Below are 15,630 nucleotides of genomic sequence, written 5' to 3' on the forward strand. Positions count from 1 at the left end.
TGTAACTCACAAAAATAAGCAACAATTTTAGTATTTTTCTGTTTAATATATAAATTCATATTTTATATGAGATAGCCTTACGTCATAAAAGGACATCTGAGCTTTACAGACCCACAAATTTTACTGCTGTTCTGTTCTGGCTATAAGAGCTTTACACCTGTGCCTCCTGAAAGCATAACTTTTTTTGGTTTTGGAAAAATGCAGGTTCCAGAGGGAATTATTTTCTCTTTTGCCATTCGACTCCATTCCACTTTACCAACCAAGGAAATTATGAATTATCATGGTTGTGAAACTGGCAGACTGAGACAATTAGTTCCCCTGGATGCCAGGGATTCCATGCCACTAAGTAGAAAGAAATAAGTCTTTCCTGGTGGGAACGTGGAAGAAACTTTAGATTTTTCTTTTTCCAGAAAAAGAAGAAGAAACCCAAATCCACGGCAGCACATTGTTGGCATGTTATTCTAAGCTTTCTTCTCAGCCTTGAATGCTTTTCCTCGGTGCCGCCTGCCAGAATGTGACACAAGCACACAAACCAGACCAAAATGAGCACCTGGGGGATACACATTCACGACCACTGAAGTACTCAGCCCCCATGCCCAACAAAGCATACCCTTGCCTCATTAAAGTCACAACCAGGAAAGGGGCAAGTTTAGCTGGCACTGTAGCAATGGCCTGAAAGCAGTTAAAAAGCCACTAAAAATTCAGAAGCATTCCTTACATTCTTAAACTCAACTACCCTCAACAGATTAATAAAGATGGGGCTGGTTTGCATTGGTCCTCCACACGTACCCAGTAACTGGGCTTATCGTGATTACACGCTGAGCTGATGCTGCAGTCTTCTCTTGTCTGTTGTGTTTGCCCTCTAGGTCAGGAACAAGAAGAGTGTGTGTACTCAAGCTTGGCGTTAGAAAAGTCAGGAGTGTTGGCTCTCCCGCTTCTAGAAGTACCTGGAAGTTTTGCATACAAGACGCAACTAACACTTATCCTCACTGTCTAGAAGGTTATCAGGGATGTCAGGGGCAGGCATAAACTGGGGAGAGTCTGTCAAGTCAAAAGGCAGAGGGTGGAACTCACTTTGCAATATATAAGTGCTGACATTCATGACATATATAAGTGGTCATTCATGTATATCTTCCACATTTCCAGGAGAATCTGTATCATCTAAAACCATTAAATTGTAAGTGTTACCATATGTCACTGCAACCTGTAAGGTAGTCAAGGCTAGAAACTATGTTTAATTACTTTAAAATTATTCTATTTTGTGTGTGTGTGTGTGTGTGTGTGTGTGTGTGTGTGTGTGTGTGTGTGTAAATAAATGCATATAAGGGCAGGTGTCTGTGCACACCAGAAGTGTCAGGTTCCTTGAAGCTGGAGTTATAAGTGGTTATGAGCCGTCTGACATGGTTGCTGGGAAAACAGCCAGCTCTTATAATTGCCGAGCTCTATCTCCAGCTCCCATCTTCTAAATTTTTTAATTGATCATTATATTTACTAACATGTCAAATGTCCCATTCTCAGTCTCCCCTCTGCACCCCCCCATCCCATCCCCCTCCCATTTGCCTCTAAGAGAATACTCCTCCACCCTCCCACTCTCTCCTGCCTTACTCCACTAGCATCCTCCTTTGCTGGGGCAACAAGTCTCCACAAGACCAAGAGCCTTCCTCCCACTGACGGGGCCATCCTCTGATACATATGCCGCTGGAGCCATGGACCCACCCATGCATACTCTTTAGTTGGTGGTTTACTCCCTGGAATATCTGAGGAGGTCCGGTTAGTTGATATTGTTCTTCTTCCTATGAGGTTGTAATCTTCTTCCGCACTTAGCCCTTACCCTAATTCTTCCTTTGGGGTCTCCAGGCTCAGTCCAGTGGTTGGCTGTGAGTGTCTGCATCTGTCTTAGTCAGGTGCTGGTAAAGCCTCACAGAGGACAGCCATGCTAGCTCCTGTCTGCAATTATTCTTTGGTATCAGCAACAGTGTTGGAGTTTGGTGTCTGCAGATGGGATGGATGTCAAGGTAGGGCCCTCTCTGGATGGCCTTTCCTTCAGTCTCTGCTCCATTTTTTGTTCCTGCATTTCATTTAGACAGGAATGATTCAGTATTAACATTTTTCAGTGGCCTTTTCCTTTAACTGGGGACCATGCACATCTACTGGAGGAGATCTTTTCAGGTTTTAGCTCCCTGATGTTGGATATTTTGGCTATTGTTGTCCCCACTGGGTCCAGGAAGCCTCTCGAATCCCTGGCATCAGGGACTTTCTGGTGATTTCTCCCTGTTCCCCACCCTCCACTGCTACATAATTTTATTTATTCTTCTGGCCCTTCCCATACCTGAACCTCTCCTGCTTCCCCTTCTCCCTCCCCTCTTCCACCCAGCAACCTCCCTCCCTCTCCCTCCCATGGCTATTTTGTTCCCCCTTCTAAGTGGAACTGAAGCATTCACACTTTGGCCTACCTGTAAGGCTTCATATGGTGTATGAATTGTATCATGGGTATTCTGAGATTTTGAGCTAATATCCACTTATCAGTGAATATATACCATTGAAGTTCTTTTGGGTCTGGGTTACCTCACTCAGGATATTTTCTAGTTTTATTCATTTCCTTTCAAAATTTGTAAAGTCTTCATTTTTTTTTTAATTAGGTATTTTCCTCAGTTACATTTCCAATGCTATCCCATCCTATCTCCGGGGTACTGGTTAGTTCATATTGTTGTTCCACATATAGGGTTGCAGTTCCCTTGAGCTCCTTGGGTACTTTCTCTAGCTCCTCCATTGGGGACCGTGTGACCCATCCAATAGCTGACTGTGAGCATCCACTTCTGTGTTTGCTAGGCCCCGGCAGTCTCACAGGAGACAGCTATATATGGGTCCTTACAGCAAAATCTTGCTAGTGTATGCAATGGTGTCAGAGTTTGGAAGCTGATTATGGGATGGATCCCTGGATATGGCAATCACTAGATGGTCCATCCTTTCGCCACAGCTCCAAATTTTGTCTCTGTAACTCCTTCCATGGGTGTTTTGTTTCCATTTCTAGGAAGGGGCAAAGTGTCCACACTTTGGTCTTCATTCTTCTTGAGTTTCATGCGTTTAGCAAATTGTATCTTATATCTTGTGTATCCTAAGTTTCTGGGCTACTATCCACTTATCAGTGAGTACATATTGTGCAAGTTCCTTTGTGATTGGGTTACCTCACTCAGGATGATGCCCTCCAGGTCCATCCATTTGGCTAGGAATTTCATAAATTCATTCTTTTTAATAGCTGAGCAGTACTCCATTGTGTAAATGTACCACATTTTCTGTATCCACTCCTCTGTTGAGGGGCATCTGGGTTCTTTCCAGCTTCTGGCTATTATAAATAAGGCTGCTATGAACATAGTGGAGCATGTGTCCTTCTTACCTGTTGGGACATCTTCTGGATATATGCCCAGGAGAGGTATTGCAGGATCCTCCAGTAGTACTATGTCCAATTTTTGGAGGAACCATCAGACTGATTTCCAGAGTGGTTGTACAAGCTTGCAATCCCACCAACAATGGAGGAGTGTTCCTCTTTCTCCACATCCTCGCCAGCATCTGCTGTCACCTGAATTTTTGATCTTAGCCATTCTGACTGGTGTGAGGTGGAATCTCAGGGTTGTTTTGATTTGCATTTTCCTGATGATTAAGGATGTTGAACATTTTTTCAGGTGCTTCTCTGCCATTCGGTATTCCTCAGGTGAGAATCTTTGTTCAGTTCTGAGCCCCATTTTTTAATGGGGTTATTTGATTTTCTGGAGCCCACCTTCTTAAGTTCTTTATATATATTGGATATTAGTCCCCTATCCGATTTGGGATAGGTAAAGATCCTTTCCCAATCTGTTCGTGGCCTTTTTGTCTTATTGACGGTGTCTTTTGCCTTACAGAAGCTTTGCAATTTTATGAGTTCCCATTTATCGATTCTCGATCTTACAGCACAAGCCATTGCTGATCTATTCAGGAATTTTCCCCCTGTACCCATATCTTCGAGGCTTTTCCCTACTTTCTCCTCTATAAGTTTCAGTGTCTCTGGTTTTATGTGGAGTTCCTTAATCCACTTAGATTTGACCTTAGTACAAGGAGATAGGAATGGATCAATTCGCATTCTTCTACACGATAACTGCCAGTTGTGCCAGCACCATTTGTTGAAAATGCTGTCTTTTTTCCACTGGATGGTTTTAGCTCCCTTGTCAAAGATCAAGTGACCATAGGTGTGTGGGTTCATCTCTGGGTCTTCAATTCTGTTCTATTGGTCTACTTGTCTGTCATTATACCAGTACCATGCAGTTTTTATCACAATTGCTCTGTAGTACAGCTTTAGGTCAGGCATGGTGATTCCACCAGAGTTTCTTTTATCCTTGAGAAGCGTTTTTGCTATCCTAGGTTTTTTGTTATTCCAGATGAATCTGCCGATTGCCCTTTCTAATTCATTGAAGAATTGAGTTGGAATTTTGATGGGGATTGCATTGAATCTGTAGATTGCTTTTGGCAAGATAGCCATTTTTACTATATTGATCCTGCCAATCCATGAGCATGGGAGATCTTTCCATCTTCTGAGATTTTCTTTAATTTATTTCTTCAGAGACTTGAAGTTCTTATCATACAGATCTTTCACTTCCTTAGTTGGAGTCACGCCAAGGTATTTTATATTATTTGTGACTTTTGAGAAGGGTGTTGTTTCCCTAATTTCTTTCTCAGCCTGTTTATCCTTTGTGTACAGAAAGGCCATTGACTTGAGTTAGTTTTATATCCAGCTACTTGATTGAAGCTGTTTATCAGGCTTAGGAGTTCTCTGGTGGAATTTTTTAGGGTCACTTATATATACTATCATATCATCTGCAAAAAGTGATATTTTGACTTCCTCTTTTCCAATTTGTATCCCCTTGATCTCCTTTAGTTGTCGAATTGCTCTGGCTAGGACTTCCAGTACAATGTTGAATAGGTAGGGAGAGAGTAGACAGCCTTGTCTAGTCCCTGATTTTAGTGGGATTGCTTCCAGTTTCTCACCATTTACGTTGATGTTGGCTACTGGTTTGCTGTAGATTGTTTTTATCATGTTTAGGTATGGGCCTTGAATTCCTGATCTTTCTAAGACTTTTATCATGAATGGGTGTTGGATTTTGTCAAATGCTTTTTCTGCATATAACAAGATGATCATGTGGTTTTTGTCTTTGAGTTTGTTTATATACTGGATTACGTTGATGGATTTCCGTATATTGAACCATCCCTGCATCCCTGGGATGAAACCTACTTGGTCAGGATGAATGATTGTTTTGATGTGTTCTTGGATTCTATTAGCAAGAACTTTATTGAGGATTTTTGCATCGATATTCATAAGGGAAATTGGTCTGAAGCTCTCTATCTTTGTTGGGTGTTTTTGTGGTTTAGGTGTCAGAGCAATTGTGGCTTCAGAGAATGAGTTGGGTAGAGTACCTTCTGTTTCTATTTTGTGGAATAGTTTGTGAAGAACTGGGATTAGATCTTCTTTGAAGGTCTGATAGAACTCTGCACTAAACCTATCTGGTCCTGGGCTTTTTTTGGTTGGGAGACTATTCATGACTGCTTCTATTTCTTTAGGGGATATAGGACTGTTTAGATTATTAACCTGATCTTGATTTAACTTTGGTACCTGGTATGTGTCGAGAAACTTGTCCATTTCATCGAGGTTTTCCAGTTTTGTTGAGTATAGCCTTTTGTAGAAGGATCTGATGGTGTTTTGGATTTCTTCAGGATCTGTTGTTATGTTTCCCTTTTCATTTCTGATTTTGTTAATTAGGATGCTTTCCCTGTGTCCTCTAGTGAGTTTGGCTAAGGGTTTATCTATCTTGCTGATTTTCTCAAAGAACCAGCTCCTCGATTGGTTGATTCTTTGAATAGTTCTTCTTGTTTCCACTTGTTTGATTTCACCCCTGAGTTTGATTATTTCCTGCCTTCTACTCCTCTTGGGTGAATTTGCTTCATTTTGTTCTAGAGCTTTTAGGTGTGTTGTCAGGCTGCTAATGTGTGCTCTCTCTAGTTTCTTTTTGGAGGCACTCAGAGCTATGAGTTTTCCTCTTAGAAATGCTTTCATTGTGTCCCATAAGTTTGGGTATGTTATGGCTTCATTTTCATTAAACTCCAAAAAGTCCTTAATTTCTTTCTTTATTCCTTCCTTGACCGAGGTATCATTGAGAAGAGTGTTGTTCAGTTTCCACGTGAATGTTGGCTTTCTATTATTTATTTTGTTATTGAATATCAGCCTTAGTCCATGGTGATCTGATAGGATGCATGCCACTATTTCAATATTTTTTTATATGTTGAGGCTTGTTTTGTGACCAATTATGTGGTCAGTTTTGGAGAAGGTACCATGAGGTGCTGAGAAGAAGGTATATCTTTTTGTTTTAGGATAAAATGTTCTGTAGATATCTGTTAAGTCCATTTGTTTCATCACTTCTGTTAGTTTCACTGTGTCCCTATTTAGTTTCTGTTTCCATGATCTGTCCATTGGTGAAAGTGGTGTGTTGAAGTCTCCCACTATTATTGTGTGAGGTACAATGTGTGCTTTGAGCTTTACTAAAGTTTCTTTAATGAATGTGGCTGCCCTTGTATTTGGAGCATAGATATTCAGAATTGAGAGTTCCTCTTGGGAGATTTTACCTTTGATGAGTATGAAGTGCCCCTCCTTGTCATTTTTGATTTCTTTGGGTTGGAAGTCGATTTTGTTAGATATTAGAATGGCTACTCCAGCTTGTTTCTTCAGACCATTTGCTTGGAAAATTGTTTTCCAGCCTTTTACTCTGAGGTAGTGTCTGTCTTTTTCCCTGAGATGAGTTTCCTGTAGGCTGCAAAATGTTGGGTCTTGTTTGTGTAGCCAGTTTGTTAGTCTATAGATTTTTATTGGGGAGTTGAGTCCATTGATACTCAGAGATATTAAGGAAAAGTAATTGTTGTTTCCCGTTATTTTTGTTGTTAAAGTTGGCATTCTGTTCTTGTGGCTGTCTTCTTTTAGATTTGTTGAAGGATTATCTTCTTGCTTTTTCTAGGTCGTGGTTTTCGTCCTTGTACTGGTTTTTTTCTGTTATTATCCTTTGAAGGGCTGGATTCGTGGAAAGATAATGTGTGAATTTGGTTTTGTCCTGGAATACTTTGGTTTCTCCATCTATGATAATTGAGAGTTTGGCTGGGTATAGTAGCCTGGGCCGGAATTTGTGTTCTCTTAGTGTCTGTATAACATCTGTCCAGGCTCTTCTGGCTTTCATAGTCTCTGGTGAGAAATCTGGTGTAATTCTGATAGGCTTGCCTTTATATGTTACTTGACCTTTTTCCCTTACTGCTTTTAGTATTCTATCTTTATTTAGTGCATTTGTTGTTTTGATTATTACGTGTCGGGAGAAATTTCTTTTCTGGTCCAGTCTATTTGGGGTTCTGTAGGCTTCTTGTATGTTCATGGGCATCTCTTTCTTTAGATTTGGGAAGTTTTCTTCTATAATTTTATTGAAGATATTTGCTGGTCCTTTGAGTTGAAAATCTTCATTCTCATCCACTCCTATTATCCGTAGGTTTGGCATCTATGGTTCCAGATTTCTTTCCTAGGGTTTCTATCTCCAGCGTTGCCTCACTTTGGGTTTTCTTTATTGTGTCTACTTCCCTTTTTAGGTCTAGTATGGTTTTGTTCATTTCTATCACCTGTTTGGATGTGTTTTCCTGTTTTTCTATAAGGACTTCTACCTGTTTGGTTGTGTTTTCCTGTTTTTCTTTAAGGACTTGTAACTCTTTAGCAGTGTTCTCCTGTATTTCTTTAAGTGAGTTATTAAAGTCCTTCTTGATGTCCTCTACCATCACATGAGATATGCTTTTAAATCCAGGTCTAGCTTTTCAGGTGTGTTGGGGTGCCCTGGACGGGGCAAAGTGGGAGTGCTGGGTTCTGATGATGGTGAGTGGTCCTGATTTCTGTTAGTAAGATTCTTATGTTTACCTTTCGCCATCTGGTAATCTCTGGTGTTAGTTGTTATAGTTGTCTCTTTTTAGAGATTGTTCCTCTGGTGATTTTGTTACCCTATATCAGCAGACCTGGGAGACTAGCTCTCTCCTCTGAGTTTCAGTGGTCAGAGCAGTCTCTGCAGGCAAGGTCTCCTCTTTCAGGGAAGGTGCACAGTTATCTGGCATTTAGACCTCCTCCTGGCTGAAGATGAAGGCCTAAATGGGATCTTTTTGAGAAGCTGTGTTGCTTTGGCCTGTCACAGAAGCCGTTGTTTCAGTAGTCCACACTCTCACCTGTGTAGACTACTTTCCGCGGAGTTCTGAAACCAAGATGGCTATCGCGGATCCTGAGGCAAAAGCCTCCCAGGCTGGGTGGACACCTGTCCTCTGGGCAGGAAGGTGGCCGGATGTCTGTAGCCCGAAAATGGCGCTGCCCCAGAAGCTCTGTGGCTCTTGCCTGTCCCAGAAGCTGCCAGCCTCTGTAGTCCACACTCTCACCTGTGCAGACTGTCTGCTGTGGAGTCCCAGAACTTAGATGGCTCCCGTAGAACCTGAGGCAGAAGCCACTCGGGCCGGGTGTACACCTGTCCTCTGGCCAGGAAGGTGGCTTGTTGTCTGGAGCCGAAAATGCGTCGCCTCAGAAGCTCTGTGGCTCTTGCCTGTCCCAGAAGCTGCTAGCCTCTGTAGTCCACACTCTCACCTGCCGACTGCCCACCGCGGAGTCCCGGAACAAAGGTGGCTTCCCGCGGAACCTGAGGCAGAAGCCTCCCAGGTCGGGCGGACACCTGTCCCCTGGCCCCAAAGGTGGCTGGTTGTTTGGAGCCGAAAATGGCACCACCTCAGGAGCTCTGTGGCTCTCTAAAATATTGTGTTCTTAAGTTATGTGTTTACTACAGATTTAAGAAAATAACAGTTTCAGCAGCACCTAAGAAACACTGAGAGCCTGATATTCTTCGTCACTGTCATGTACATATCAAGTCTTCATTTTTAATAGATGAGTAGGATTTCACTGTAAATGTACCACATTTTGTTTGTATCTATTCTTTCATTGATGAACATCTGGGCTGTTTCCAGCTTCTGGCTATTATAAATAAGGCTGTTATGAGGATAGTGGAGCATGTGTCCTTGCTATATGTTGCAGCATCTTTTGGGTATATGCTCAGGCTCATGTTTGGGTATAGCTGGATCTTCAGGTAGAAGAACTATTTTCAATTTTTTGAGGAACCAGCAGGTTGATTTTCAAAGTGGTTGTACCAGTTTGTAATCCCACCAGCAATGGAGGAGTGTTCCTCTTTCTCACATCCTCACTACCATCTGCTTTCACCTGAGTTTTTGATGTTAGTCATTCTGTTTGGTGTAAGGTGGAATCTCAGGGTCCTTTTGAGTTACACTTTCCTGATGGCTGAGGAAGTTGTACATTTCTTTAGATGTTCTCAGCCATTCAGTATTCCTCAACTGAGAATTCTGTTTAAGTCTGTACCCCATTTTTTAAAAACAGGGTTATTTGGTTCTCTGGAGTCTAACTTCTTGAGTTCTTTGTGTATATTGGATATTAGCCCTCTATTGATGTAGGATTGGTAAATATCTTTTCCCAATCTGTTGGTTGCTGTTTTTTCTTATTGACAGTGTTCTTTGCCTCAGTGAAGCTTTTCAGTTTCATGAGGTCCCATTTATCTATTATTGATCTGAGATCCTGAGCCATTGGAGGTCTGTTTAGGAAATTTGCCCCTGTGCCAATGAGTTCAAGGCTCTTTCCATTTTCTCTTCTATTAGATTCAGTGTATCTGGATTATTGTGGAAGTCCTTGATGCACTTGGACTTGAGCTGTGTGCAAGGTAATAACTATGAATCTACTTTCATTTTCTATATACAGACTGCCAGTTGGACCAGCTCCATTTATTGAAGATGCTTCTTTTTTTTTTCTATTGTATGTTTTTGGCTTCTTTGTTGAAGATCAAGACTCCATAAGTGTGTGGGATTTTTTTTTTTCCGAATCTTCAATTATATTCCATTGGTCAACGTCTCTGTCTCTGTACCAATACCTGTGGGTTTTTTTAAAAATCACTATTGCTCTGAAGTACAGTTTGAGGTGAAGGATGGTGTTCCCCTCAGAAGTTCTTTTATTGTTAAGAACTGTTTTCTCTATCCTAGGTTTTTTTGTTTTTCCACATGAAATTGAGAACTGCTCTTTCCATGTCTGTGAAGACGTGTGTTAGAATCTTGATGGGGATTGCATTGAATCTGTAGATTGCTTTTGGTAGGATGGGCATTTTTACTATGTTAATCTTACCAATCTATAAACATGAGAAATCTTTCCATCTTCTAAGGTCTTCTTTGATTTCTTTTTTCAGGGATTTGAAGTTCTTATCATTTAGATCTTTCACTTTCTTGGTAAAAGTTACACCAAGATATTTTATACAATTTTGGCTATTGTGAAGGGTGTTGTTTCCCTATTTTCTTTCTCATCCTAATTATCATTTGTATAAAGGAAGGCTACAGATTTGTTTGAGTTGATTTTATATCCAGCCACTTTGGTGAAGTTGTTTATCAGCTGTAGAAGTTCTCTAGTAGGATTTTTGAGGTTGCTTCTGTATACTATCCTATTATCTGCAAAAGTGATGCCTTTACTTCCTCCTTGCCAATATGTATCCCCTTGATCTCCTTCTGTTGTCTTATTGCTCTAGCTAGAACTTCAAGTGGTATATGAATAGATAACAGAGAGCTTGGACAGCCTTGTTTTGTTCCTGATTTTAGTGGGATTGTTTCAAGTATCTCTCTGCTTAATTTGATACTGGCTGTTGGTTTGGTGTACATTGCTTTTATTATATTTAGGTATAAGTTTTGAATTCCTGATCTCTCCAACACTTTACCATGAATGCGTGTTGTATTTTGTCAAATGCTTTTTCTGTATATAATGAGATGACCATATGATTTTTTTCTTTTGAGTTTGTTTATGCAGTGGATTACATTAATGGATTTTTGTATACTGAACCATCCCTGCATCCTTGGGATGAAACCTACTTGATCACAGTGAATGGTTATTTTGATGTGTTCTTGGATTCAGGTTGCCAGAATTTTACTGTATATTTTTGCTTTGATATTCATTAGTGAAATTGGTCTAAAGTTCTCTTTCTTTGTTAGGTCTTTGTGTGGTTTAGGTATCAGAGTAACTGTGGCTTCATAGAATGAGTAGGTAGTGTTCGTTCCGTTTCTATTTTATGGAATAATTTGAACAGTGTTGGCATTATCTCTTCTTTGAAGGTTTGGTAGAATTCTGTGCTAAAGTAATCTGGCCCTGGGCTGGTTTTGGTTGGGAGACTTTTAATGACTTCTTATATTTCCTTAGAAGATATGGGACTGTTTAGATAGTTTACCTGCTCTTGATTTAATAATGGTACTTGGTATATATATATATATAGCTATTTTGTCTAGATTTTCCAGTTTTGTTGAGTAAAGACTTTTAAGTATGATATGATGATTTTGAATGTCCTCAGTTTCTGTTGCTATGTCTCCCTTTTTATTTTTGATTTTGTTAATTTGGATACTGTCTGCATGTTCTCTAGTTAGTTTGGCTGAATTTCTTAAAGAATCAACTTTTGGTTTTGATGATTCTCTGTATTGTTCTCTTAGTTCCTACTTGGTTGATTTCAGCTCTGAGTTTGATATTTCCTCCTATCTACTCCTCTTGCATGTGTTTGCTTCTTTTTGTTCTAGGACTTTCAGGTGTGCTGTTAAGTTGGTAGTTTAGGATCTCTCCAATTTCTTTATGAGGGCACTTAGTGCTATGAATTTTTCTCTTAGTACTGCTTTCATTGTGTCCCATAAGTTTGTCTATGCTGTCTCCTCATTTACATTGAATTCTAGAAAGTCTTTAATTTCTTTCTTTCTTTTCCCCCTGACCAACTTATTATGAGTAGGGAGTTGTTCAGCTTTCATGAGTATGTGGGCTTTCTGTTGTTTTTGTTGTTACTGAAATCTAGCCTTAGTCCATGATGATCTGGTAGAATGCAAGGGAATATTTTAAACTTCTTGTATTTGTTGAGACTTTTTTTGGGGGGGAGGGGGGACATAGTATACGGTCAATTTTGGAAAAGGTGCTATAAGGTGCTGAGACAAAGTTATATTCTTTTGTTTTAGGGTGAAATGTATATGTATATATACACACACACACACACACATATATAGCATTTATATATATAACATATATATGTTAAATCCATTATAACTTCTATTAGCTTTACTGTGTCTCTGTTTAGTTTTTGTTTCAATGACTTATCCATTGGTGAGAGTGGGTTGTTGAAGTCTCTCACTATTATTGTATGAGGTTCAATGTCTGTTTTGAGCTTTAGTACAGTTTCTTTTATAAATGTGGATGGTGTTGCATTTTGGGTAGAGATGTTCTGAATTGAGATTTCATCTTGGTGAGTGTTTCCTTTGATGAATATGAAGTGTTTTCCCCCATCTTGTTTGATAACTTTTGGTTGAAAGTAAATTTTATTGGATATTAGAATGGCAATCCCTGATTGTTTCTTAGAAGTATTTGCTAGGAAAACAGTTTTTCAGCCTTTTTCTCTGAGGTAGCATCCATCTTTGTTGTTGAGGTGTGTTTCTTGTATGCATTAAAATGCTGGATCCTGCTGGGCGTGGTGCTGCACGCCTTTAATCCCAGCACTCGGGAGGCAAAGGCCGGCAGATTTCTGAGTTTGAGGCCAGCCTGGTCTACAAAGTGAGTTCCAGGAAAGCCAGGGCTATACAGAGAAACCCTGTCTTGAAAAACAAAAACAAAAACAAACAAAAAAACAAAAATGCGGCGTTAGGTCGCCGTCCTCCGGGAGGGGGAGGCTGGGACAGGATATGAAGTGGGAAGAATCAAGTTGCAACCAAGTGCAATTTTCAAAAAAGATGCTATCTCAACAATGGTCTGTTTTTCTGAAGACACCCTTGCTTTTCATCTGAATACATGCATTCTAGTTCATGCAATGTTACATCATCAGGTTAACAGAGATGGAGATCTCCTCCAGGATTTGGAGAGTAGTATCAATGGGCACTAAAACTCTGGACTAAATTAGATAAAGGTAGATGGACTATAAGGCAATTGCCCAACAAACTGCTGAACAAGTTTTAGCTTACAATCAAGACCTATCTGGCTGGAAACTCATTAAATCTTCAAAAAAGGTAACTGTTTCCAGCAAGACCTCTAGAATATTCCACGGAAACCTATACCGCGTTGAAGGAATAATCCCAGAATCAGCAGCTCATCTCTCTGACTTCCTCTTCAAACATGATCACAGAGTCTCATGGGACAAATCATTGAAAGGGTTCAATGTGATACACAAGATTGATTCGGACACACTCATATGCCACACCATTACACAAAGTTTTGCCATGGGCTCAATTTCCCCTAGAGACTTTATCGACTTAGTACACATCAAGCACTATGAAAGGAACGTGGACATTATCAGTACTAAAAGTGTGGACTTCCCAGGATATGCTCCAACTTCGACTTATATCCGTGGCTTTAATCATCCCTCTGGCTATGTGTGTTCACCTCTGAAGGAAAACCCAGCCTATTCCAAGCTAGTGATTTTTGTCCAGACAGAGATGAAAGGAAAATTGCCTGCATCGGTAATTGAAAAGTCTATGCCTTCCAACTTAGTAAGCTTCCTCCTCAATGTGAAAGATGGCGTAAAGACGTACAGAATTCCACCCATACGTGCCCGGCACAGTTCGCACTCCTCTGTGCACAAAAAGAAAGAAGGACATTCTGCCATTAACCGTAGCGATTTCAGACAGCACAGCCTACTAGTAAGTGGAGTTTGTTCCTGCAGAGTACTCCTAAGTCAACGTGAATAAGCCTGTTCAGTGTCTCTAGGCATTAACCTTGTACAGAGTACGTAAAATATTTTGTCAAAGTAAGAACTTCACTGGACAAGAAAAGTCAATTAAATACAGTTTTTAAGCTAAAAAAAAAAAAAAAAAAAAAAAAACAAAAATGCTGGATCCTGTTCGCATATCTAGTCTGTTAGCTTATGTCTTTTTATTGGGGAATTGAGTCCATTGATGTTGAGCAATATTAAAGACAAACGATTGTTAGTTGCTGTTATGTTTGTTGTATGAGGTGGAAGTGTGTGTGTGTGTGTGTCTGTGTGATTCTCTCTTTTTGTCTTTGTTGTAAGATAATTTTTGCTTTGATGAAAATAGTCTCCTGTGTTGCAGTTTTCCTTCTAGAATTTTATGTAAGGCTGGATTAGTCAATATATATTTTTTAAATCTGGTTATGTCATGAAGTATTTTGGTTTCTCCATCTATGATGATTGAGAGTTTTGCTATAGTTTTGGTATAGTAGCCTGGGCTGGCATTTGTGTTCTCTTAGGTTCTACATGGCATCTATCCAGGATCTGGCTTTTAGAGTCTCTGTTGAGAAGTCTCATGTAATTCTGATAGGTCTGCTTTTATATGTTACTTGGCCTTTTTCCCTTAGAGTTTTCAATATTCTTTCTTTGTTCTGTGAATTTAGTACTTTTATTATTATGTGATAGGAACATTTTCTTTTCTGGTATGATCTATTTAGTGTTCTGTAGACTTCTCATACATTTACAGCCATCTCTTTCTTTTGGTTGGGGAAGTTTTCTTCTATGATTTTGTTTATGATGCTTTTTGGCTCTTTGAGCTGGGAATCTTTGCTGTCTTCTATTCCTATTATTCTTAAATTTGGCCTTCTCCTTGTTTCTTGGATTTCCTGGATGTTTTGTGTCAGGATTTGCTTATGCTTTATATTTTCTTTGACCACTGTGTCAAAATCTTCTAAGGTATCTTCTATGCCTGAGATTCTCTCTTCTCTCTCTTGTATTTTGATGGTGATGCTTGCATCTGTAGCTCTTGACCTCTTTCCTAGGTTTTCCATTTTCAAGGTTACCACTATTTGTGATATCTTTATTGTTTCTACTTCCATGTTTAGGTCTTGTCCTGCTTTATTCATTTCTTTCACTTGTTTCTTTGTGTTTTCCTGTATTTCTTTGAAGAATTTGTTTCCTCTTTAAGGGTTTCTATCTGTTTTACTGTGGTTCCCTGTATTTCTTTAAGTGAGTTATTTATATTATCCTTAAAGGTTTCTATCATCTGTATGATATGGGATTTTATGCCAGCATCATGCTTTTCAGGTATATTAGGGTATCCAAGGCTTGCTGCGGTGAGAGAGTTGAGTTCTGATGGTGTCAAATATTGACTTCTGTTGATTTTGATCTTGAGCTTGCATTTTGCTATCTGGTTATCTTTGGTGTTAGCTGGCCTGGGTTTCTCTATCTCGAGCCTGCCTCCTGTGTCTCTGGGTTATAGTAGGTTTCCTGGAGGATTTGTGGCCTTAGCTACAGCCAGTCTCTTGGGAGACTTGCAGACTGCTGTGCTGGCTTCAGCAGATTTCCTGCGAGCTCTGAGGACAGTGTAGTATTAAGACAGGGGCTAGACCGGCTGATCTACCCCTAAGCGGGTACACGTCAGAAGGGAGATGGGGTTCACAAGTATAGGGAAGGAGTCCTGCATCCACTGGATATCTGGATGGTCCCAGCTCCTGTGGCTATTTGGGCAGCTATCCTACATGTTGCCCTGGGTGCAACAGATATCCTTGGAGCACTGTAGACTATGTACAGTTGAAAGAGAGGAGTA

General features: G+C 40.1%; 1 pseudogene; it reads left to right on the top strand.

The window, feature by feature from the left end:
• Positions 12,778-13,947, top strand: Gm9795 (predicted pseudogene 9795; annotated as a pseudogene).

The sequence above is a fragment of the Mus musculus genome, chromosome 10, assembly GCF_000001635.26.
Source record: "Mus musculus strain C57BL/6J chromosome 10, GRCm38.p6 C57BL/6J".
Taxonomy (NCBI): Eukaryota; Metazoa; Chordata; class Mammalia; order Rodentia; family Muridae; genus Mus; species Mus musculus.